General features: G+C 31.7%; 2 long non-coding RNA genes across 3 annotated transcripts; one reads left to right on the top strand and one right to left on the bottom strand.

Annotated features, from left to right (window-relative positions):
* Positions 1 to 156: 156 nt before the first annotated feature.
* LOC144848814 (uncharacterized) lies at positions 157 to 22,374 on the top strand. Of its 2 annotated transcripts, none has more exons than XR_013613929.1 (4): positions 157 to 168; positions 6,936 to 6,970; positions 7,455 to 7,484; positions 7,870 to 7,889. It is a non-coding gene; the product is annotated as an uncharacterized LOC144848814 (long non-coding RNA). The 2 variants fall into 2 exon arrangements; XR_013613928.1 differs by lacking the exon at positions 7,870 to 7,889 and adding an exon at positions 22,347 to 22,374 and having other exon boundaries at positions 158 to 168.
* On the bottom strand, positions 10,358 to 18,046 carry LOC144853476 (uncharacterized). The gene is made up of 9 exons (XR_013614387.1): positions 18,003 to 18,046; positions 16,268 to 16,314; positions 14,544 to 14,582; positions 13,592 to 13,630; positions 13,429 to 13,455; positions 13,292 to 13,324; positions 11,092 to 11,112; positions 10,741 to 10,770; positions 10,358 to 10,380 (listed from the first exon to the last, which is right to left on the bottom strand). It is a non-coding gene; the product is annotated as an uncharacterized LOC144853476 (long non-coding RNA).
* Positions 22,375 to 24,788: the final 2,414 nt, after the last annotated feature.

Here is a 24,788-nt window from a genome sequence, read left to right as displayed (position 1 = left end):
CGTAGCAGTCGTGAAAATCTAACAATTTCACTCTTATAGAAAAGTTAGTAGTATAAATTCCTGTACCAACCAATAATATGATGAACTAGCAAAATAAATAATTATAAACCGTTCATGCTCTTCTCATCTTTGTTGCAGGACCTCCTAAGCAGGGTGTAAACGCTGAAAGTAAATTACAGAAATCATACACACTATCAAAGTATCTATATATAAATTATGGTTAATTCTGACATAGGCGAGCACAATGGAAAAACTTCTGTACTAATCTCCGCCATGGGTACCTACCTTATCTATCTCAGATGTACGCGAAACGTAGATTTGATAACATTAGTTTCCACTATTACGATATTGTTTCATATTTCTGTCTTAAGAAGATATTATAAAGGGTTTTATAAGAAATTTTCTGATTTCAATCGGTAAATTTTAACTCTACGCGCGTTAGAAGTAATTTCCGGGTTCACGGTAAGGTGTGTCAATCACCTTGCAAGTTCCCTGCATGGTTAGTTTCAACCAGGGAGTTGTAATATGTATAGTAGTACATAAAGATCAAATTAAATATATTCATAAAACAAAGGAGTAAATTGTGGGAAATAATTATATAAAATTACATCGTGATAATTGATGATAAGAGCTTTTGTTTGAAATCGAATGAAACCCCGATAGCCGAGTTGTTGAGTAAGCTGCCAGGACTTTATGTATACTGTGTGCGCTATCTGTGTCCCGTCAGGAGCCTGGGATACTTCTGCCCATGTTGCAAGCCGAAACGGCTCACTGTGTCGCGGAATAATGTATTAATTATACCAATTAGGATAAACGCCCGGAACACCTCCCCTTTTTTACCACTTTTCATATCTACAATAAACACTATACGTAAAACGCTATTAATCATCTAAGACACTGTGAAACAGATTATTGAGTAGGTTTAGTTTTACGAATATCAAAAGCATTAAATAATGGTAACCGACCGAAATCGTCCAGGCCAGAATGCCCTTCTAAAACATTTTTACCCGAGTCATTATCATTCCGAGAACCATCGTCTACACTTCCTAGAGTTATTATAATTAAATAGAAACCCAAACCTGCTTGGTTCCAATAGACAAATATACTGTCAGATTAGCGGGTCTTGTTATTTTTAACAAATCATCACCGTGGACAGATGTGCTTTGGGGAGAGGTTAAACCTACTCTCCTTCGTATCTTTGTCTATTAAAATGAATACATTTCTTATTGTGTTTTTTTGTTCAGGTGGGGTATCTGAACTGTAGCAAAGTTAATGATGGTATTTTAATAAATACCCGAAATATTTTTAAATGGTGTATATATATTATATATATTATATATATATATATATATACATACAAGCCCCAGTGGTCTAATGGTTAGAACATCTGCATATCAAGCAGGCGGTCCGAGTTCGAGTTTCATCTTTATCGGTTCAAATTAATTAATTAAATTTCAGTATATCACCGGGCGGTTTAGAATAATGTTCTTTGCCTGATTTGTTTATATACATATACATATAATACCTTAAATATATACATTAACCTTAAATATACATTTCAAATTACACTTAAATAACAAACTCTAAATAATATTTGAACTTTTAATTTAATTGTTTAAGGAAATAACATTTTTATTGGGTTAAAATGGCTGTGTTAAAAGAAATACATTTTGGGCGGTGTTTGAATGCGAGGCCTCTAGCTTGGAAGCCTAGGCCTATGCTGTATCACCAAAGCCAAGCGATTCAGAAGGGTCCCGCGCCGCAAGACAGGGAAAGGAGAGAGATACTGTCGGTCGTCATCGTCTTTGCGCAAGGGAGCGTAACATATACCCCGGAGTTTATGACCATTCAAAACGTCGAGAAACTCCGGAGATACCCTTTCACACCAACCTAGCAGCACCAGGGTTTATAAAATAAAATTGTCAATGTCGCCCTCTATTTTGTTTGTTTACATATCGACGATCATTAGAATCATTTTAATTAATAATATTTTTAATTTAATAATTACTTTCAAAAGTCTCAGAAGTAATATAATGTTTAATTGATACTACTAATTATTCTTTAAACCCGCTATATATTTTGTACAAATATTTAAAGTATTTTGAAATAAAACTAAAGCAATGAGTGATCGTGTGAGGATGACCTTTGACCTTAAACGGAGTTTTGATGTTTGTACCTTTCACACCAAAACACCGGGGTGTCCCCGCAGTTCGCTCTCCGGAGAATGTTCAGCTGTTCAACCCCGCAGTTTTAAACTCCGGAGTTGCTTGATTTGGAGTATGGTCGAAGCGGCCGCCAACCAAAGCGGCCGCCAGTTTAATATCGTCATTTGTATGGAACGCCATGTGCGCTTTAATCTTTGATTGTCGTTGTCAACACCATGGCCTATGGCGAGTTGAGTTACAGCTGTATGTATGGTCAAACCAATAAATATAAGCCAAATCATGTACTATCGAATCTTTATATTTCTATAATAATTAAGTTTGCCTGCCGAAAAATTAATGTATATTTTATTTGTATTTTAATATTAACTAACTAAATATATTTACATATACTATCGAATCATTAATAATTTACGTTTGCATCATAATCTACGTACTATTGAACCTTTATATCTCATTTACGTACTATTTATTTATTTATATCTCTTTTTTTTTAAATACATGTGAAGGAAAAAAATACCGTTGAACTAACCCGACGTTTCTCGAGCACTCTCCTATCGAATCTTTATACAGTATTGCAATAATAATTTACGTACGGTATTGCCGAATCTTTATATCTCATTTACATACTATCGAATCTTTTTACAGTATTGCAATAATAATTTACGTACGGTGTTGCCGAATCTTTATATCTCATCTACTTTACTATCGAATCTTTTTACAGTATTGCAATAATAATTTACGTACGGTATTGCCGAATCTTTATATCTCATTTACATACTATCGAATCTTTATACAGTATTGCAATAATTTACGTACGGTATTGCCGAATCTTTATATCTCATTTACATACTATCGAATCTTTTTACAGTATTGCAATAATAATTTACGTACGGTGTTGCCGAATCTTTATATCTCGTTTACTTTACTATCGAATCTTCATACAGTATTGCAATAATAATTTACGTACGGTATTGCCGAATCTTTATATCTCATTTACTTTACTATCGAATCTTCATACAGTATTGCAATAATAATTTACGTACGGTATTGCCGAATCTTTATATCTCATTTACACTGTACTATCGAATCTTGTTTTTTTATTGACTAGTAATAGGGTGTGTTAAACATGAAGTGTTATTCCATTGTAATACATTGTTTGTGTTTTCAATAAAGCAACATGGGGACGAAAACGCGACCTTCAACAGCACTATTCCTGGCCGGCCGTGTAGTTATTAGCAGAAATTCGCGTAATTAATTACCGTACCGTACAGACACTTGCATCTTATTTTAGTATTTAAAACTCATTTTAAATTGATCAATATTTATATATCTGAAGGTATAAAATAATTTAGGATATTAAATAAATAAATTGATGTCATCATGTTATTGTAATTATTATTGCGAACACTACTACAGTAGTTACTTTACTAATTAATTAATATACAATAACAAATATATATATTTTGATATACTTTATTGAAAATATATATATATTATTCTTAATAATTGGCTTATTATATATTATATTAATATACAATACAAACACCACAATGTATTTTATTGACTTTATTAAACATATATATCAGGTTAGAACAGTTAAAGTAAGTAATCATCGATTCGCCATTTCGTTTAAAAGAACGTATCACATTCAATCTGTAAAAAAAGAGAATAAATTACATAATAATTTAGATTGTTATTTACGTCCGAGGTAAAGAAAACATGTCGAAACAATGACAATCAAAGATTACAAAACAACGACAATCAAAGCGCACACGGCGTTCCATACAAATTACCGTTATTGAACTAGCGGCCGCTTTGGTTGGCGGCCGCTTCGACCGTAACCAAAACAGCGGGGCGTCAACTCCGGAGTTTTGCTTTTGGTGTGAAAGGGGTATAATAAAAGGGCTATGCCGACTGTATAATTATGATTTTACGCTCTAGCGAATGGCTGTGTTAAAAGAAATACATTTTGGGCGGTGTTTGAATGCGAGGCCCCTAACTTGGAAGCCTAGGCCTATGCTGTATTACCAAAGCCAAGCGATTCAGAAGGGTCCCGCGCCGCAAGACAGGGAAAGGAGAGAGATACTGTCGGTCGTCGTCGTCTTTACGCAAGGGAGCGTAACATATACCCCTTTCACACCAAAACTCCGGAGTGATCTCCGGAGACACTCCGGGGTTTATGACCATTCAAAACGTCGAGAAACTCCGGAGATACCCCTTTTAAACCTAGCAGCACCAGAGTTTATAAAATAAAATTGTAAATGTCGCCCTCTATTTTACAGGATGTCCGTCGCCTCCCCTAACCGTCCTGTTTCGTAAAGTCCTTAGTGTTGATCCTGTGGACGCGTACGGTGATGTGGAACATGTTTTTAAACTTTGATCGAAAAATATAGGTCTTGTCGAATACGACAACAAAAACGGATACGTTACATTATTAATAATACATTCAGTTCATTCAGTCGTTTTCAGGAACGAATAAATAGACACGGTGAATCCAAATTTTTTAGTCAAATTTAAACAAACCCAATTTGTGTTTTGTATGTAACATGAAGGTCGAGGAATGGGGTGAAGGATGGGTGCAAAGAGGAACAATTTTGAATATTATTTTATCCACTCAGTAACGAAATATTGGTTTTCATGTTTTATAATAATAAAACTAAACACAGTAAAACATTTGCGATTTAAAAACTTTGTTGAAACTGTCACTGTCATAGTCGATTGAAATAGTACATATGTAACGATACATTCATTTGTAAAGTGTTATTATGTTGCATGTAGGCCAAATAGTATAAACAGGACCATTTTATTAACTACTTTATTACGCCCTTATCGAACATATTATATTGATCGACGAATATATCGCATATTAAAATTGATTGTATGTGTTAAAATCTAGCAGTTAACATGTTTCTTTCTCTTTTATTTCAGAACCTTCTACGGGAAAATAAAATAGAGTAAAGCATGAAATAATATTTGAGTTTATTAATTGTATACATAATACAAAATGTTGTTTAATATTTAATTATAGTGTACTGTAAACTTGCACAGCATCTCGATATCTGATTCTAGTTTTAAACAGAATGAAATTTGTTGTATATTAATCTTTGTTGTTACTATAATAATGAATATTTATAAACCAATACAACTACATATTTAATTGTTTACACATTAGCTTAGTAGGAATATTAATGTTAATGCAAATGTTATCCTTTCTGTGTTTTATTAAAAATATATATGAATTAATGAAGTGAATATATCCACATGTTTAACCTTTTAAAATGGTATTGTCTTTGGAAGAAGTATCTGTTAATGATTATAAGAGGAAACAATAAGTTTACGGTGTTGTTTTTGTGACATTTTTAATATTGTAATATTGTATGAATAAAAACCAATAATACTACTGGTTTAATTATATTCGTATTAATTTTATTCTTTCTCTCTTGTTGGTAAAAATAGATGAATTAATGAACTGAATATAACTACATGTTTAACCTTTTAAAGTGATAATTATAGTTATTTTTTTTTTTTATCTTTTGTGGTTAACTACCACCTTTATTCATTAAATGTTACATAAACAACAATTACAGAATCTCATATATATATTTACATTATTTTCTGCATATTTTTGTTATGTTATCTATTACAAAATATATTGCATGAAAAAAGTTGTTTAGTTATGAAACTTTTGTTAACTTATTTATCATAAATTGTGTATCTTTCAGTTTATATATTTGTATTTGATTTGCCCTTTAGATGGGAAATGCTTAACAAGTGGTGTAGTATACCAGGCCACTGTCACAAGAAATGACACTATCAAAGTTGAAACATATGTTGGACTGACAGATACTTTTAAGTGTAGATACAATGGGCATACAAGCTCATTCCGTAATGAAAAGTATAAAAATAGTACAGCGCTTAGCCAACATGTTTGGAAACTTAAAGATGACAACATTAAATATAATATTAAATGGCGAGTATTAGCCAAATGTAAGCCTTATTCCAATATAAGTAAACACTTGAAGATTGAGGAGGTATTTTATCTCTCTCATGAAACAGTCTGTAGTGTTAATAAATATGTTGAATTATTAAGTCTTGATTTTTTCATTCATATTTGTATATATATATAATATCAATACATTTTACATACTATTATAGTTATCTTATTTTCTGTTGATATAAAGTTTGCGGTACACCACGTGTATTAGTTCTGAAAAGAACTGTTGAGTTTCTCGACATTTCGATCAATATACTTTGATCGTCCTCAGGAGTGAGAATGCAGAAAGTCCAGGAAACTTGGAATATAGGTGGGAAGGGGTGGGACCGGTGTGAAAGCCAGAAACAATGGCAAGTTCACACAGTGTGAGGGATTGAAACTAGCTATAGCAGAGCATTGTTTCTCAAGAACAATAGTAAATGGAAACATGCTATAGAAAAGCATTGTTTCTGATAGGTGTGAAAAGCAGGGTGAGACAAGCTAAAAACAATAGCATTGTCTCAAAGTTGGGTGTGGACTGGCCAAACAAGACCATGTGTCCAGACTGGGTTGTGAAATGTAAACTATTAATACTTAATTTAATACACATTACTATAATATATACGATACCGGCATGGGACCACATATTACGTTTACAAAGTGAATAATTAATTCAAATACACAATAGAATCAATCTTAAGCATAAACACCTACAGTTAACACAAAATACTAACATATTCAATGTTTCAATGCAATATCCTTGGTATTAATCACTCGTAATTAATATGTTATTTCAGTTCATGACAGAGGTTCATTCGTCGAGGTGAAGAAGGTGAGAGTATACTATATTATTATATTTTATTATTTTGATAATCATAATATTTTATAATTATAGGCCTAATCAATATTACAACTTCACTTACATTTGGGGAAATGAGTATGCACATTTTATAGTTTTCCTTTGCAGGTTAAGCATTCTGAAATTGCATAGCATCTTAATGCATGCTAATCTCTTTGATGTATAGAGCCTTTAATGTCGTGAAACATCTAAGCGCTCGACAAACTTGTGAGAAAAAACCTAAACCGCAACGAAGTATGGATACGCTCTCAGCGCTAACCAGCCTTTTGTCTTATTGAACTCTGGTCAGCACCAATTGTGTATTTCGGACCTTCCGTATTCGGAAAACGTTGACAACTTCTTTTTGAATCAAACATATCCTTCTAGATGTTGAACTAACTAAAAGGAGAACACATTTTATAATTAAGGTTGAAAATGACAATGTATTATTTATGTTTCCTTCTAATCTTTGTTACAGAGTCTTCTATTATGGAAATAAACGCTGGAAGTAAGTTACACAAATACGCATATAGTATAATCTAAGTAATAAAAACCAAACCGAAGTATGTCCACAAGAAAGAAGAAACTCTTGAAAGGATATGTCACATAAATCACAATATCTTAATTCAAACCAAAAAAAAAGCCAAAACACAATTGAACCATAATAATGAAAATCATATATGCACCATGTTCAACTACAACCAATACTCCTGTAAAATACTTAATTAGACTGCTTTTCAGATTATAACACAGACCGTTCGGGATAATGAACTAGCTAAAAAGTAGATAACATTGATAATCAAACCAGCAAACCTAATAACTTATAACTGATCCTGATGTTAACATGAATATCAATTTCAAAATGTTCCTATGTTTTTGTTTAATTGTTTCAGGACCTCCTAAGAAAATAAACTAAATAATTTGACTTGAGTGCCTTCTCCCCTTATAACAATGAAATATCATTTCACATTATGTCAATGTCTTTTAACAAGAAGCAAAATGTATCTGTTTCTGATGGAATGCTGATAATATTCATATCATTTGAAAACAGGAAACATAATTAAAGAAGTGCATTTTAACAATATCTTAATATACAATATTGTGTAAAGAGTTTTAATCAGTAATAACCCTGTTAATGGTGTTGTTTATATGACAATCAGGCCTATCATGTAAAAGGCATAACAGTGCAAACAGCATAATATCACATGGAAATAAGATTTCGCATAACGTAGTTATTATAGTTAGTGTTGTATACGCGTGTTAAAATGATATTAAAGATGTATTGTCCCCCAAAAATATGAAAAATGAAGATTAATTAAATCAGACTTTGAATATGTTATTTTGTAGTTTTAATAAAGTTAATCGCTTCCATAGGAAAAAATGAAAAAAAATGTTTTCACTTATAAAATGACAAAATAAATGGTTAAATTTCACAAAAAAACCATTGGCTGGCAGCCAATTTGACCATTTTTTTGCTTTAAATTACAGTTTTTTTCAGGTAAATACATTTTTTCGATCCAATTTTTAGTCAAAGTGGATAATTATTATGTGACATTAAAATGGCATATTCAACAAAAAAAATTAAAAAAAAAAAAATTTTCAGGGGGACAAGACATCTTTAACTTTTAGAATAATTTTCATTTTCTTTCAGTACCTCATAAGGAGTAAACTAAACCAGACTACGCTCTTCGTGGAAACAGGTCCTGTAACCTCTCGCATTTATAATCGTGTTGGTCACTTAGATAATTTATTAATTCGGTATTTGGGACTTTTATTATTTATTCACCTGTTTGAACGGTTTTAAAACTTACTGTTTCTATTAATTTGAATGTTAATTATTGTCCTGTAGCCTATAAACACTGTAGAGTTACTTTATGCATGGGAATTAAGCAAATACTGATTTAAACCAAATGGATTGTTAAAAATAAATATAAACATGTTATGTTGTTGTCCTTTTGCCTATTATTTAAATATTAAACAATGAAATGAATAATAACTCCATGTTAAACCTTTTTGAAGGGAAAATTGACTGTTTTTATAATGTTAAAAGTTGTATTGTATTGTTTAATGGTTTGCACAGCGAAGAAACACAAATAGTTTAAAGTACAAAATAATTGTCGTAAAAAAAGAAGTGACGATGACAATATCAACGCCTGTTTTACAACAACGGGAACGTCGATATAGAATATATATCCCATTGTTGTAAAACAAGCGTGTTTTTCCAGAAATACTGAACCACTGTAAGGACGAGTCCAATGATAAGCAAGTATAGTCTACTCAGGGAAGAGTGAATACTACAAGAGTAGTAGAGTACAGTAGACTAAAACAAACAAATACAGTGGAGGGTGTAGATTGGCTGACAAAGTTGTCTAGGGACGTGACAAAAACAGTTGGATTGCCATTGTTGAATCACAAGGGTTCTGGAAGCATTATTTTTTTCCTATCCAATTAAGCTAGAAATCATGAATAATTCATTAGAATAATTATGACATAATATGGAGCATTATAGGGGCGCTATATTATAAGCAAGCAGAGAGATTAAATAGTTTGTGTAAACAGCGTTTGCCAACCGAAATATTTGGTCTATTAGTAAAGGCTTTAACCTATTACACTGGAGCCCTCGGTTCGAGGTCTTTTCAGTTGTTTTTTTTAAATAGTTAATAGATTATTTTGAGGGTTAGGTTCAGTATATTTAGGAAGTAGATTAGCTATCTTGCAATTATTTATAATAGAAAATAATTAAGGTAATGAATTATTCATGATTTCTGTCTTAATTGGATAGAAACAAATATAATACTTCCTGGAAAGAAAACGTCCGTCTAATTAATGATAATCTGCATTACGTTTAAAATAACGTAGGCCTATATTATTATTTGTACTGCTGCTTTTGTCATCGTAATCCATACATCTCTACATAAGACAGCTCAGTATCACCTCCATCACGATCATCAAGAGGAATAAACTAGACCTAAAGAACCAATTACCGAAAATACCCATCCTCGAATAAGCAACCCCTTTTATTTACGGTATGGCTGTGTAACGTATTAGCCTGAATACTTAGGTTCATTTGGAATTCTGTTTTAATCTGTCTTATACAGTACATTTTTTTCTATACCGACATTCTTCTTTTTTATTAGAATACTTATGTCCTTTATTTGCAAGATATAACTATTGATATGACTTGTTTCAACACCAACAACAAATAAAAAACAACTGTGGTATGATAAATTCAGTAACAGAAACATTTAATTGGTTGTCAAATATTAGAATATTACACCAAATTGACAGAACTGAAATAAGAAACAATCTTAGAATTTGCATCTTTATATATAATAACAACCGTTACATTTGTTTACGAACTGTTTTCCCCAAAAGGATAATTTAAGGCTTTTCTCCGATACCACCTAAAATAGAAAAAGCATGAAAAATAAAATTTTAATTGACTAGATGGATATGGATATTTTCATTAATCAAGGTAGTATTACGTTTTAAAAAGATATCTAATCCACATGACTTCCTTGTTTAGTTAACAGCGACTTGGACAGGTCCTGAAACTCCGTTGTTTACTAAACAAGTAAGTCCAGTGGATTATATTGTATTATATTATATCTTTCTATCAATAGTTTTAAAAAAGTATTTCACTTCCACAGAAAAAAAAACAGAACAAAAATTACAATAAAAAAATATTTTATAGAATTTTAAGGGTTTGGATATTTATACTGTATATTGATTATGAATTGTTATTGACTTTTAGTGTAACTTACTTGCCTCCCGAACAAATCTGTCGTCATCATCTAAAAGAGAGTTAATGTTAAAATCTGTTGATATTTGGTGCTCTTATGACTATTCTGGTCGGACATAATAATGTCAAAATTGCTTTAGTATTATTTCTAACCGTTTTACTTACGTACTTTTCAGTTATTGTTTATTGATAATATTGTAAATTTATAAATGAATTATTTTGGTGACTTACTTCATTGTCTATTTTTCTTTAAAAGGAGGAGGAGTAATTTCTGATTAAAAGAGCATAATAAAATATTTTTCAAACTAGGTCCATGGCTTCTTTTCGAGTTTTACGAGTTTATTTTTAAAAACATAAAAAGTTGATAACTCACTTGAATTCCGACGGATTCTGTCTGAAAAGAGATGTATTTCAAAATATCATAATTGGTACATGTATTAGTATAAGTTATTTTCTTTCTTAAATAGAGTGTAACTAAAATTGAGTTATTTTTATTTAAATAACAAACACGGTATAATATAGTGAATATATTTTGTACGTTTTATTTACCCATTTTAAATTATGGTAAACATTATGCATATTAGGCCATTTTGAAGTTCCAGAAATACATGGGCTTCTTCATTTGTTAAGACTCTTGGGTGGATTTCTTTTAGAAGTGGGCTTATTTTAGAGATGGGCTTTAGTTTTTTGAGATTACTTTTGAAAACCGAAGAGAAGGATTCTTTTCAAAATGGTGTAAATTTGGTGAATTGCTATTATACAATAATATGATTTCCCTTTCCAATTTTACATAGGCCTATTTAGCAGACAAGAAAAAGACACAGGATGCAATCAAAGTACCATTTTTGAAAAAGAAATCGATTGTAGCATATTAATGTATAAGGCTTGAGGTTGTAAAATCATCGATACATTGATTCAACACGATCATACATTTCGATTCGTTTGGATTTAAAATAAAGTCTATCTCGAAAAGAAGCTTTTCTTGATAGTGATGGGCTTCTTTTCGGAATACATTTTGCAAACCACGGATGGATGGGAGCTTGTTGAGCCGTGAAATGTGCAAAAAGTCACATTTGTGCAAACAATCACAATTGTGCAAACATGTTGCCTTCAAATGCGGAAACAACCACTTTGTGCAAACATGGCACCCGCAAATGTGCAAATCTGTAACAAATTATAATCCCCTAATGTGCAAACATCACGCCGTTAAATGTAAAATCGATTAGTTTTGACGTTAAATGTGCAAATAAAATTCTGCAAATGTGCAAATAATTTTTTTCAACCTAAATCGTTTTTTAAAAGCGATAACCTAATTATATAAGATATAGCCACTGTAAAATAGTTAATTGTAGGCCTAGTACAGGCTGAAATAATCTGTTTTTGAAAACCCAAAATCATGTCCGAGGATGCAGGACTGACACGTGGTCGCTGCTTGCTGGAAATGGAGACTTTTTGGAGGCAATTTGAATATTGATTCAATTTGCGCAACAAGAAAATCGTCAATGAATTTCAAATTGCATAAATTGTTCAAATCGCGCATAACAGATATACATTGATAGAATAACATGAAATCTAATTAACTCAGTTCATTATGTTTTTGTAAATTCCGTTTAAATTAAGAGGGACTTCAATTTCAACGGTATTGATTAACCATCTCAAACAAGCAATACCCGGACACTCGGATTGTGTTTTTTTTTTAAACAGATTTATTTCAGGCTGTACTACAAATGTATGTAATGCTATATCTTGAAAACATTGTTAGAAAACCCCGTGACTAATTAGAATGTTTAATAAACTATTTTGGTTGAACAAAAATGATTTGCACATTTGTTGAATTTCATTTGCACATTTAACGTCAAAACTTTTTTCGTTTTTACATTTTTTTAAAACATTTGAGTGTGCCATGTTTGCTCAAATGTGGTTGTTTGCACATTTGAAGGCATCATGTTTGCACAATTGTGGTTGTTTGAACAAATGTGACTTTTTGCACATTTCACGGCTCAACAGAGCTTCTCTTCGGAATGGGCTTCTTTTCGAATAGACGCAATGGGTATATTTAGGTTATTGATGTGTTAATAAAGAATTAAACAAGTTTGACATTATGCATTCATCTTTGTAACTTACTGTTATCATTGATATCACTTGACATTGATATCTAATGACTGATCATGCGCATTTTAGTTTAGTTATCTGATTATTATTTTTTTTATGAAATGAGCAAACACGGCCATTGGCATATCAAGCTTGGTTTCTATCAGACTCAGAGACGTAAATGAAAATGCAAGCGAGTTAACCAATGACAAGCGACAGTTCGAATAATTTCATCGCCTGTATTGGTCAAATCAATTGAGTCGAACCAAGTCTTAATAACTATTGTTTATTCTTGTTTGTGTATTTTATTGTAAAGGTAGGGGGATGCTTTATGTCGATTTATTGCTGATTGTAATTGTTTAAGGAATAAAATATCACCCTAATACCCAGATCATCATGATGGTGACATTAACATTCTATATGAACCATGTCACACTTAATGTTTATAGATGATTGTTTGACATCAATCTTTGTTCACTTACTATCAGTTACCATTTCATCCCAAGAGGGAGTTCCTGAAATAAAGAGCAAAACAACATAAATAAAAAAAATATGAACACGAATTTATATTTAAGCCGTTTTATCACAGTTTAATCAACGTTTAGTTTAGCTTACTTACGTGCTTGTCGACGAATTATGTCATAATCTGAAAGAGATAGGTTTTAATATAGGATTAACTGTTATATCTTATGTGGTGTAAGAATTAATTTTAGTTCGTATGTTTAAGTGTATATATAACGACTTTATACAATCATGCTAATTATTACTACCATCTGACTTACTCTCATCATAATTAAGTGCAGGATGTGGAGGAGGAGTTTCTGAGGAAAAAAAAACACCACAGCAAAATATGAATACTTTGAAAATAACTATTTGTATTTTCTGAAATGGAGTAAATTAAAATATTAGGTATGGATCATTTAGAATAGACTTTTTGTGAAGGAAATTTGCTTTTGCTTGAAACTATTATAATATTCTCATTTTATGAGCTTTGCTCGTGTACCATAACCATGAGGAATTTTTTTCTTGGTCAATTTATCCGCCGGCGCGGTTAATTTGACCAAATTAAATCTAGTGCGATCGAGGCTTTAGACATCATCTTATCTAACTGGCGCATCATACACTGTTCATGATTTCATTACACGTTATAAAAATATAATGCATTGCACCACCCACACCTCTCTCTCCTCCCCTCACGGCGACAATTTTTTTCAATTACGGTACCGCATGTACAAATTAGCATTTAGCATAGGCATATTCAAAATGTCTATATGTTATGTAACCTTCTTACACTGTACAAAACTAAACACATTATTTTGATTTCCTAAATTGCAGTTACTCACGTTGCTCCTGATGGATTTGGTCTATAGAATATCAGACTAGATATTAATTAATTTAAAACAATAAAGATGACGAAATCTGTGAGAATGATAAATAGCTTTTCTAATCAAGAATCGGACCTGGAACATTTTGCTTTATATCTGTAATATGTATCTGACAGAAAGTGTAACATATGCCTGAATCTGACTTAGCTTTATATGTATACAGAAAGAAAACATTGTCCCTAACGACAGAAAAACATGTGTGAAAATAAGTAAATTGAAAAACATTAGGGAACAGTAATCTGCAGAGATTATTTAACAATTTGTAAACGTCTTTATTCTTTATTTCCATTCTAAAATTCTTCTTATAGAAGGAAACAAAAACTGTATTATCTTTACAAACGATACTCACTTATATTTATTATGATTCTGTTATAAGTTGACATGCATCCTGCATTGAAATAGAAATATGTAATTATATGTTTTTAATAACCAATTCATTATTTAATATTATGACTTGATAACAATAGCAGTATCCAATAAAACTGGAAATGTAATAATAATAATTATAGGTCATCAATAATCACGCTGAGTTGAAAATAAATATAATATGATATCGATGATCGAGCCGGACCGCTAATATGTTCACATATTTACGCGATCGTTGATCGTTCATGGTTTCTTGGTTTTCGAGTGTTGCTGGGACAGGGCTGCAAAAAGTGTTGAACAACCAAGGGCGGTAACGCGCCGCAGAGCCCGCGCAGCCTACTGTAGGACATGTTTTTCGCTGATATCTTATTCTATGCTTAGGCCTACACTAAGGAAACATTAAATAAAATTGTTTTGAAATAGATAAAGTACACCACCACGATACTACAACCACTACGACGTTTATATTTTTTTGTAAATATTATTATTAATACAAACTTTGAGAAGCAACTGTTAGTAATAAGTATATTTGTATATTATGTGTTTATATATCTAACAGTAGGGCCTACCCACACGCACAGTAATAAAGTTTATTTGTATACGTGTTTATATTATATCTAACAGTACCCACACACAGTAAGAAATTTGCGATTCAAATGGCGACCAAAAATGGTTAATACGTATTTACAGTATTGTTAAAGTATTGCAATACTATAGGCTATCTAAATGTTTAGAGTTTATCCCCAAGGACCCATAAATTTACATACTTTTTATGAACCAAATAATTATACTGAGACTGAGAGATTGGAATGTTCCATTCATCACAAATCAATACATTTGTATAAACGTGTATTAAATCTATCAAAATAGTATTTTTTAAAGAAAATCGGCCTGTCTTTAACATTGTTTTTTTAGCGATGAAGTACATTTCTGGAGGGATATATTATGTACTAATTTAGATCAAAAAGGCATTTAAATTAGCTTTAGATCGTGTGTAAGATTTTGATTAATTAATGGGAGCATATACAATATATATAAAAGACGTGGAATCGTTGGAAAAACCATAATTAGCCTAGATGAGTTCCAATTGTCGTTGCCTTTCAGCAAAGCTAGTACTAGGTCTAGCCTAGGCCTGTTAGTAGTAGGCTAAGTCTAGCCTAGGCGTTTTAGCCTTGCTAGGCCTAGGATTGTTTGGTCATTTGTTGACATAATTAACACCAAAGTAGGTGTGTTCATAAAATTCGTATAAATATAACATTTAATATTATTAAAAGCCAAATTATATTGTTTTAATCAATGTGAATCAAATCTAGGTCTCTCTTTTATTTGATTTAAATGACAGGAATCTATTTAGATGTTATATAAAACAAATAATGGATGTTTGATATCCGTGTAATTGTACAAATATGGTATTTGTTGAATGATGAAAGGTTAAATATAAACTCGGCTTTGCCTCCTTGATATATAACCTTTCATCATTCACCTCATGCCATTATTTGTACCATTACACTCATAAACATTCATTATTTGTATATTAATAAATCTAGTTTTATTAAAAGATACAGTTATAGCAGTTTATAGTTATACCTTCATATATTATGGGTTTTGTGAAGTTAAATAAAATACTTGAATTTTAAGAAATATTTTGATTACTCTAATACAGAAACAAGGTAAAATAAAACGACTTTTTTAAAATGATTTACTTACTTGCACTTTGCACAAACACTACTAAAAATAACAAAAACAACAAGCCTCTGTAACAAAAATAAAATATTTTGTAGATCACTATTTGAAGATTTCTACAGTATAAAAGCCTGTTTTCCCACTAGAAGAATTTGTGCGAAAGTCAAAAGCGTCGGGATAGGCCTACGCATTTCCATCTTGCAAATCCCTTTTTGCTATGGAAAAACAGCTCAGTTGCAGGCAGCAGGGGTAGTAGCTATTCGCTCTTGTAAAGCCATATTTCCTATAGCATTAATTTCTTTCGCACGAATCGAAAGTGTTGTGTGTAGTTAAGGATTTTTTACGCAAGCGTAAAAGCTGATGCTTTCGATTCGCCTAGTGAACAATTTCGAAATGTTATATATATATATATTACATAGCCTATTGGTTGAAACTGCATCACATGACTACCGCTGCGATAGTAAATCGTATATATCGTAAATCATATATATCCTCGAGAACGATGATATTGACTGAGTAATTTTCGCGTAATTATCGTGTCCCCTGTCATTAAACATATAAAATCCAGCAAATTCTCGAGTACGATGATATTGACTGTGTAATTTTCGTGTGGCAACACTTGCGTTTGCCGATAAATAAACAAAAGTCATCTAGTGTTTCTTGAACTTGCGATGAAATTGTCACTCCATCACAAGACAACGCTTCAACCGCTGCGCCACGGAACTTGCTTGAAGCAATTAATCAACTAAACTATTTAAACTATGCATACATAGCGCCCTCATTTGTTATTAGTCCTCCCTAGATGTGATGAAAGACCGTTTGTGATTGGTTAATACTCACAGTAGTAACCAGTACGCGCGCGACGCACTGAACATCCGGTGATTCGGCTCGGAGAAGACGAATTATTATTTATTCGGCCTACCTGATAATAATATTATTATTATTAATGTAGGCTTATTGATGGAAATTCTTCTATTATTATTTAAACGACCTAGGCTAGTGAATATTTTATTGCCAAGGAATCATGAATTAGTAATTATCTGTATATTTTTCTTCGCAAGGTAAGGTGTCTGGGCAGCTTGTTTACATACAATACAAAAAGGAGGCCTAGCCTAGCTACCCGACCCAGCAGATACTCTACTTGTTGTTGGCTATGTAATATAACAGATATCGCCTTTTTTATCGGTAAAATATAAGATTTGACAACCCCTTGGGAATGATAATTTGCGCGCTTCGGGAAATATATTCCATCGAACAAAATATCATTCCCTCGGGGATGTCAAATCTTATATTTAACCTCTAAACAGGCAATATCTGTATATATATATATATATATATTATAGATATTAAAAGGTTATATATCAACTCGGCTTCGCCTCGTTGAAAAATAACCTTTCATCATTTACCTCATGCCATAATTTGTACCATTACACTCATAAACATTTTTATGCCACAAATCTCACAGGAATCAATATGGAAAGTATAATATCATTATAGAAAAATAACGCTTTAAAAAGAACGACGTTCTCCATCATGGGGTCATTATCAAGTCCGATGAATGAAATTTAAAAAAAAAAGTTCATTGGACTTGATAATGACCCCATGATGGAGTCGAAACGTCGTTCTTTTTTAAGCGTTATTTTTCTATTATGTATTGACAATAAACGTACCCTCATTTATAATATCATTGTACTAATAATAGTTATATTGGGTGTTATGTTACTAGGAGGTAACAAAACAGAATATGGTATATACTTACAGTTTAGTTGACATGATAATAGGAACGCTGCAGTACGACGTGTTTATCATCAACGTTTAATAAACTAAATTATTGATTTAGTTTTATTTAAACAATAATTAAATCGACGCAATTAAAATGAAGATTACCATTTTTAAAGGTTAAACACATGCGTGCAGCTGTAAGTAGATAGAGTGTAAATGACTATCGCAAGTCAACTAGCTACGAGTCAGACAGACAGACAGACTGACAGATTCAGAATTGTGTTTTTAAACCATGTTAAACTAAAGGAAGAAATCGATAACCAGCATTTGCTGATTTGTATTACCTCATTATATTTCTGGGTGAATTGGAAATGATTGATTGAATCTAAAGTTTAGAAATGTTTTTGAATGATTGGTGGTTAGGCGGATTGGACGACCGAGATCTGCTCTTTGTAAATGTCACACATTACTGTATACATTATTGATACACTAATTGGTTTTTTTTCAGATCATGACAGAATCCGTAGGGAAGAAGGTGATTAGAACCAACAGTTATGTTGATAGTAGTTATTACACATAAGTATAAACTTAACCTAACCAATCATTTTTGTGCTGGTATAAATGTTTTTAACTGTTCTCTTTACTACTCTTTGTGTCAAGCCGTCCTGGTCCTCCAAAGAAGACAAACTTTGAAAGCGATAAATCTTTGAATAATAAAAAAAAACAGACTATATTAATATTAATATATACTAAACTAAATACCATTGATATACAAATTACATTTAAAACAAATTAAAAGTTAGCATCGAAGTAAATATTTTGGTGTTAAATATAAAAGAAAATATAATTAATATCGAATACTTTAACATACACAATCATTTATCACTCAATCATTAAATTACTAAGGCTTCGTTCCCACAACGCTAGGTCACCACGAGTAAATTATTGACCAATCACGGCGCTGTGTATCAACTTAATTATCTGTGTCGAAGTGAGAAGCGAGGAAACACGTCCCAATTATCACAATAAATAAACATGACGTAGGTTGGTCGTCACTCATAGCAAATCGAAAGAGGTTATATCTGTATTTTGTGTCTACTATATCGTAACATGATAAAGAATGGATACAAATTGTCAACAATAATACTCAAAATAAATTTTCACAATTTCCATAAACTGTACAGTGGGAATAGTTTTAATATAATTATTGTCACTTGTATTTTAGATGGTTACTAAGGCGTTGACTTACACTGAATCATCCGCAGATCTGTTTTAACCAAATCTCTATTACTAATTGTATCTCTCTGTATTGGTTCTGTGTAGTTATGCACACCTCTGGCTGAACCCCATTAATGTTGGTCTCCTCTGGTTGTAGCAGAGTACAATAGTTCTTTTAAATTTCAATTCAACTTTGGTCATTTAAAATTCTAAATAAAACAATGGTTAAGGTTTCGGTATATAGCGGTTTTACAGTAGTGTTCAGATCATTTCAAAGGCCAGTCAAGTAATAGCACGTTGCGACTCCGAACATCAATCTCTGGTAGAGAACGTTGTCCATAATACAAATTGAATTTGATTACTGTGTAACATGATTTGCATTTACAATGATGCATTCATAATGTGACACTAAAAATAAGAAAATAACTTAACTTAAGAAATAAATGAGAATTTTATCTTTCATTAGCAATGAAAGAGCGACGCCGATTAGCTGGGCCTAGCATAGCCTACCCGATCAACGTGTCTGCTGACAAAACTCGCCATATACTCAATAACTTGAAAATATGTTCACTATGCGGTACATAATATTATACTGTAGCTATTTTCTTTAAATAAATGAAGAAAATAACGATTACATTATCAAATATTCACAAAATCTTGAGAAGTTCAAACTACAGTGGGAGCCTTTCTGTTTCTAATCAAGGAGCGTATTTTATCTTTATAGCCAATCACAGTCAAAGATTCACAAACTCTTGGTAGAAATGTTAGCAACTTAACACCAAACCAATTTCCACTGGCTACTTTATTTAAAAAAGATAAAGAGGTTGTTCACAATTATTGTAGCTGACATATTATTTTTGAACAGATACAGGTACCAAACATGACGTGATTTGGGTTAGCGGTTTGTTTACAAAAGCGCCTTAACGAATGTCTCTTTTTAGTGAACAAAAATACAATTTTCTAATAGATTTTCAATGGAAACGACTTAATTAATTGCAAAATACATACTTTGATATTTTTTCATGAACAAGAGTTTGATATTTTAAAGAGCGTTGTGGTCATTTCACTTTGCACAAGAAAGTACTTTGGCTCAAATTGATAAAAGATTATATAAGATGACAGGTATAAAGGTAGGTGATTTTTAAAGTGATAAAACAGAGAAGAAATCTCGGGTAAATGGCCGAATATCGTCATGCGTCATGTGTTCTGGTGGTGGAACAAGTCTTCTCGGATAAGGAATATAATGTAGGTCCAGAGTACACAATTTCCCCACCGAACGCAGTTTATCATTCGATATTAGTGGGGTATTACCCAGCTGGACTGATTCACAAAATAGCAGTGTCAGGAGATTGCCATCTATCTGATAGACAGTGATTAATTTACTATTGGTAATCCTAATGCATAAAAACGTGAAATAAAATAAAACAGAAAATATATCGACGAGAAAAAAGTATAGTTACACAGTACATTCAGTTAATTATCCGTATAAATATTTACATAATCGAATATAATCCACACATGGAAAAACTTCGAGAGATAACCACAGTATACATTTTAGTAAGTATATTATCCTCATTTTATACACAATATAAACATAATTAAACACTTAAACTATACATTTAAAAGTATAATTGCTGATATTCGAATACAAATAATACTGACAATTACAAAAAAAATAAAGCGTGTAACTGTTTTTAGTACAACATTGTTAGTTATTTTGCATAATGCTTGGTTCTAACTAGAGACGCAACACAACGACGTAACACAACTTAAGAGATTTGACGAATCACAACCGATGGACTGTCGCATGTCATTTGTCAACTCGCTCTAAATAAACAAGAAACAAAGTTACGGTAACTGTGTTTCAACGGAAAATGTGCAATTATAAAAAGTTAGTTTTAAAACAGAAAATAAACGTTGTGTAAGTGAAAGCCTCCATCTAAAAAATGAATGAATGAAACGTTTCCATACGGGAATTACGTTTCCTCACAAACCACAAATATTCTTCAAAGATTATCTCTATGGAAACACAATGGAGTATTTCACATCTGGTAATGAGTTTTTAAGATAATGTGTCATGGGTTATCACTATGTAATCCAGTCTAGTTCAAGATAAATACAAGACAGGCAGACAGACGAAAACGTAGGTACATATATATGATGGCAACACAGAAATACAAACAGTTAGTTGTTTCTGTTTCAATGTTTTAATGCAATATCCTTGCTATTAATCACTCGTTATTAATATTTTATGTTATTTCAGTTCATGACAGAATTCGTCGAGGTGAATGTATTACTTTGATAATCATAATATTTTATAATTATAGGCCTAGTCAATATTACAACTTGTTGGGAAATGAGTATGCACATGTTATAGCTCTCCTCTGCAGGTTTAGCATTCGGAAATTATGCCACATTTTAAGCATGGCATCTTAAATGCATGCTAATCTTTTTGATGTATAGAGCCTTTAATGTCGTGAAACATCTAAGCGCTCGAAACAAAGAAAAAAACCAAACCGCAACGAAGTATGGATACGCCTTCATTGGTAACCAGCCTTTTGTCTAATTGAACTCTGATCAGCACCAATTGTATATCGATCATCCCGTATTCGGACCTCACATATTCGGAAAACGTTGATAACTTCTTTTTTAATCCAACATATCCTTCTAGATGTTGAATTAACTAAAAGGAAAACAAATTTGATAATTAAGGTTGAAAATGACAATGTATTCTTTATGTTTCCATCTAATCTTTGTTACAGAGTCAGAGTGGAAATAAACACTTGAAGTAAGTTACACAAATACGCATATAATATAATCTAAGTAATAAAAACCAAACCGAAGTATGTCCACAAGAAAAGAAGAAACTCTTGAAAGGATGTGTCACATAAATCACAATATCTTAATTCAAACAAAAATAAGTCAAAACACAATTGAACCATAATAATGAAAGTCGTATGCACCATGTTCAACTACAACCAATACTCCTGTAAACTACTTAATTACTGACTACTTTTCAGATTATAACAGATCGTTCGGGATAATGAACTTGCTAAAAAGTATATAACATTTGATAATCAAACCTAATAACTTATAACTGATCCTGATGTTAACATGAATATCAATTTCAAAATGTTCCTATGTTTTTGTTTAATTGTTTCAGGACCTCCTAAGAAAATAAACGGTGAAGGTAAGTTACAACTGTACATAAAGTCAAATTATAATCCCAACTAGAATTTAATTCGTCACTTTGACGAATTATAGGTGATCATTTTTATCATTTTAATGAAATTAACATTTTTTAAACATGCACGTACGTTAACATACGATCGTAAAAAGCTGATGTACGCCATCCTATGACATGATGCATATACACTTATAGTGCTGAGTTGTACCTATTATGTGTCATATACAATATATACAGTATATACTGTATATCTATATACAGTGTAGCATAGGTGAAATTACGGGACCCACATCATGTTCTAATTTGTTGGTATGATGGAATTATCATAATAAACTCGAAGATGACAATTTCGAAAGATAATGAATTGAGCAAATAAATATACGGATTGGAAGAGAATTTGACACGTAGAAGCGCAATGCGCGCTCTTTGAAATTTGTATACATTTGACGAAAGAGAGAAAAAAACTACTTTTTAACTTCAACTGACCATTTCATAATGTCACAACATCCGATAGGCCTAATTTTTATATGAATTCATATCTACATTTCATCAGCTTTTATAATAAATTATAATCTTCAAGGTCACCTTTAATTCTGAAGAGCTGTAAGATATTCAAATGTATGGTGTAGCTGAAAATACACGACCTTGGTTTTTTAAGTTTTTACGCATGATGACGTCATCAAAATAAAAATGTTGACAACTCATGAGAAAGATAATTAATTGAGCAAGCACATACTAAAATTTGTGCAAAAATTTGGTTCAAATAACGGAGATGCGCTCTATTGAATGTGATAACCCACACAAAAAGATAAAAATTACTAATTTTTAAATTCAAGTGGCCTTTTGATGACGTCATATCATTTTGTACGTCTAATGTGTATATACATTTATATCTACAACTCATTTGCTTCCATATTAAGTTAAAAAAATTGGGGGTCATCTTCCATTCTGAAGAGTTATATTCATTTTAAAAAGGCCCTACTTTTTACCATTTTTAGCACTTTTGTACAATTAATGTGCGCATTTTGTCATTTTTAACGTGCTCGTATAGCGTTATTTTAAGTCTGAATGGACTCAAAGTCGGAGAATGTACTAAGGATTATGAGTAGAATGTGATGTGTACATCAAATTTTATTTTTTACGCTTTTTAAAAATCCCGTGCGCAAAAACATGTTTTTGCGCAGTAATTTTTTAAAACACGCAAATGGCCTATTTCATGCTCTAAATTGATCAAAACTTAATTTTGAGCTTTTTAAAATTTTAACGCGCGATTCCACGCGCATGACCTTGAAACGCGCGAGTTTTTATTTGCTAATATTTTTACCCTTGACCTGAAGTTAACGTGTAGTGAATTTCATTAATATGTGATAATGAATTATGGAGATATGATTGATAATGTGATTTCACAAAATCGCGTATTAATGACGTCACGGTTGAGTGATCACACTGAAAAGCTTATTATGGTTAAGTTAAAGTATTTAAAAGACATTGTGAAAAATTTGTGATCATTGACATTTAACTTTTTGAGATAATTGTTACACAAATTTGTACAGAGAGAAATAAATAATAAGAATAAGAAGAAGAATAAAGATTTGATACAATAACAATAGGTGATCATTTTATTCTAAATGATCACCTAATAATAAACCAACCCGAGGTACCGTATGGGAGGGAGTACGCCTTCGTCGCAAACCAGCGTTTGGTATAATTGAACCCTGCTCCACTTTTTTTCTCGGTAATCCCTAACATGACTCGAGTGCCTTCTCCCCTTATAACAATAAAAAATATCATTCCACATTATATCAATGCCTTTTAACAAGAAGCCAAATTTATCTGTTTCTGATGGAATGCTGATAATATTCATATCATTTGAAAACAGGAAACATAATTAAAGAAGTGCATCCTAACAATATCTTAATATACAATATTGTGTAAAGAGTTTTAATCAGTAATAATCCTAGGCCTATTAATGATGTTCTTTATATGACAATCAGGCCTATAATGTAATTTGTGAAAGGCATAGCAGTCAAACAGCATAATATCACATGGGAATAAGATTTCGCATAATGTAGTTATTATAGTTGGTATTGTATACGCGTGTTAAAATGATATTAACTTTTAAAACAATTTATATATCTTGCAAAAAAAGAGACATAAGAATTCTAATAATAAAGAAGGATATCGGTATATAAAAAAATGTACTGTATAAGACAGATTAAAATAGAATTCCAAATGAACCTAAGTATTTAGGTGGCACTTTTGGTGAGAAATTCCTAATAATAAAAATGTCTTTAAAAACCAGACCAACACCATCGTGATGCTTTAACAATACAAAATTAGGCATCTCCTGAGACTAAACAATATGTTGGCTAACATAACGCTATTACGTTATACAGCCATACCGTAAATAAAAGCGGT

The sequence above is a fragment of the Antedon bifida genome, chromosome 1 (genome assembly GCF_963402885.1).
Source record: "Antedon bifida chromosome 1, ecAntBifi1.1, whole genome shotgun sequence".
Classification (NCBI taxonomy): Eukaryota; Metazoa; Echinodermata; class Crinoidea; order Comatulida; family Antedonidae; genus Antedon; species Antedon bifida.
Note: the sequence above shows the minus strand (reverse complement) of the source record. Positions and strands in the feature narration are given on the sequence as shown.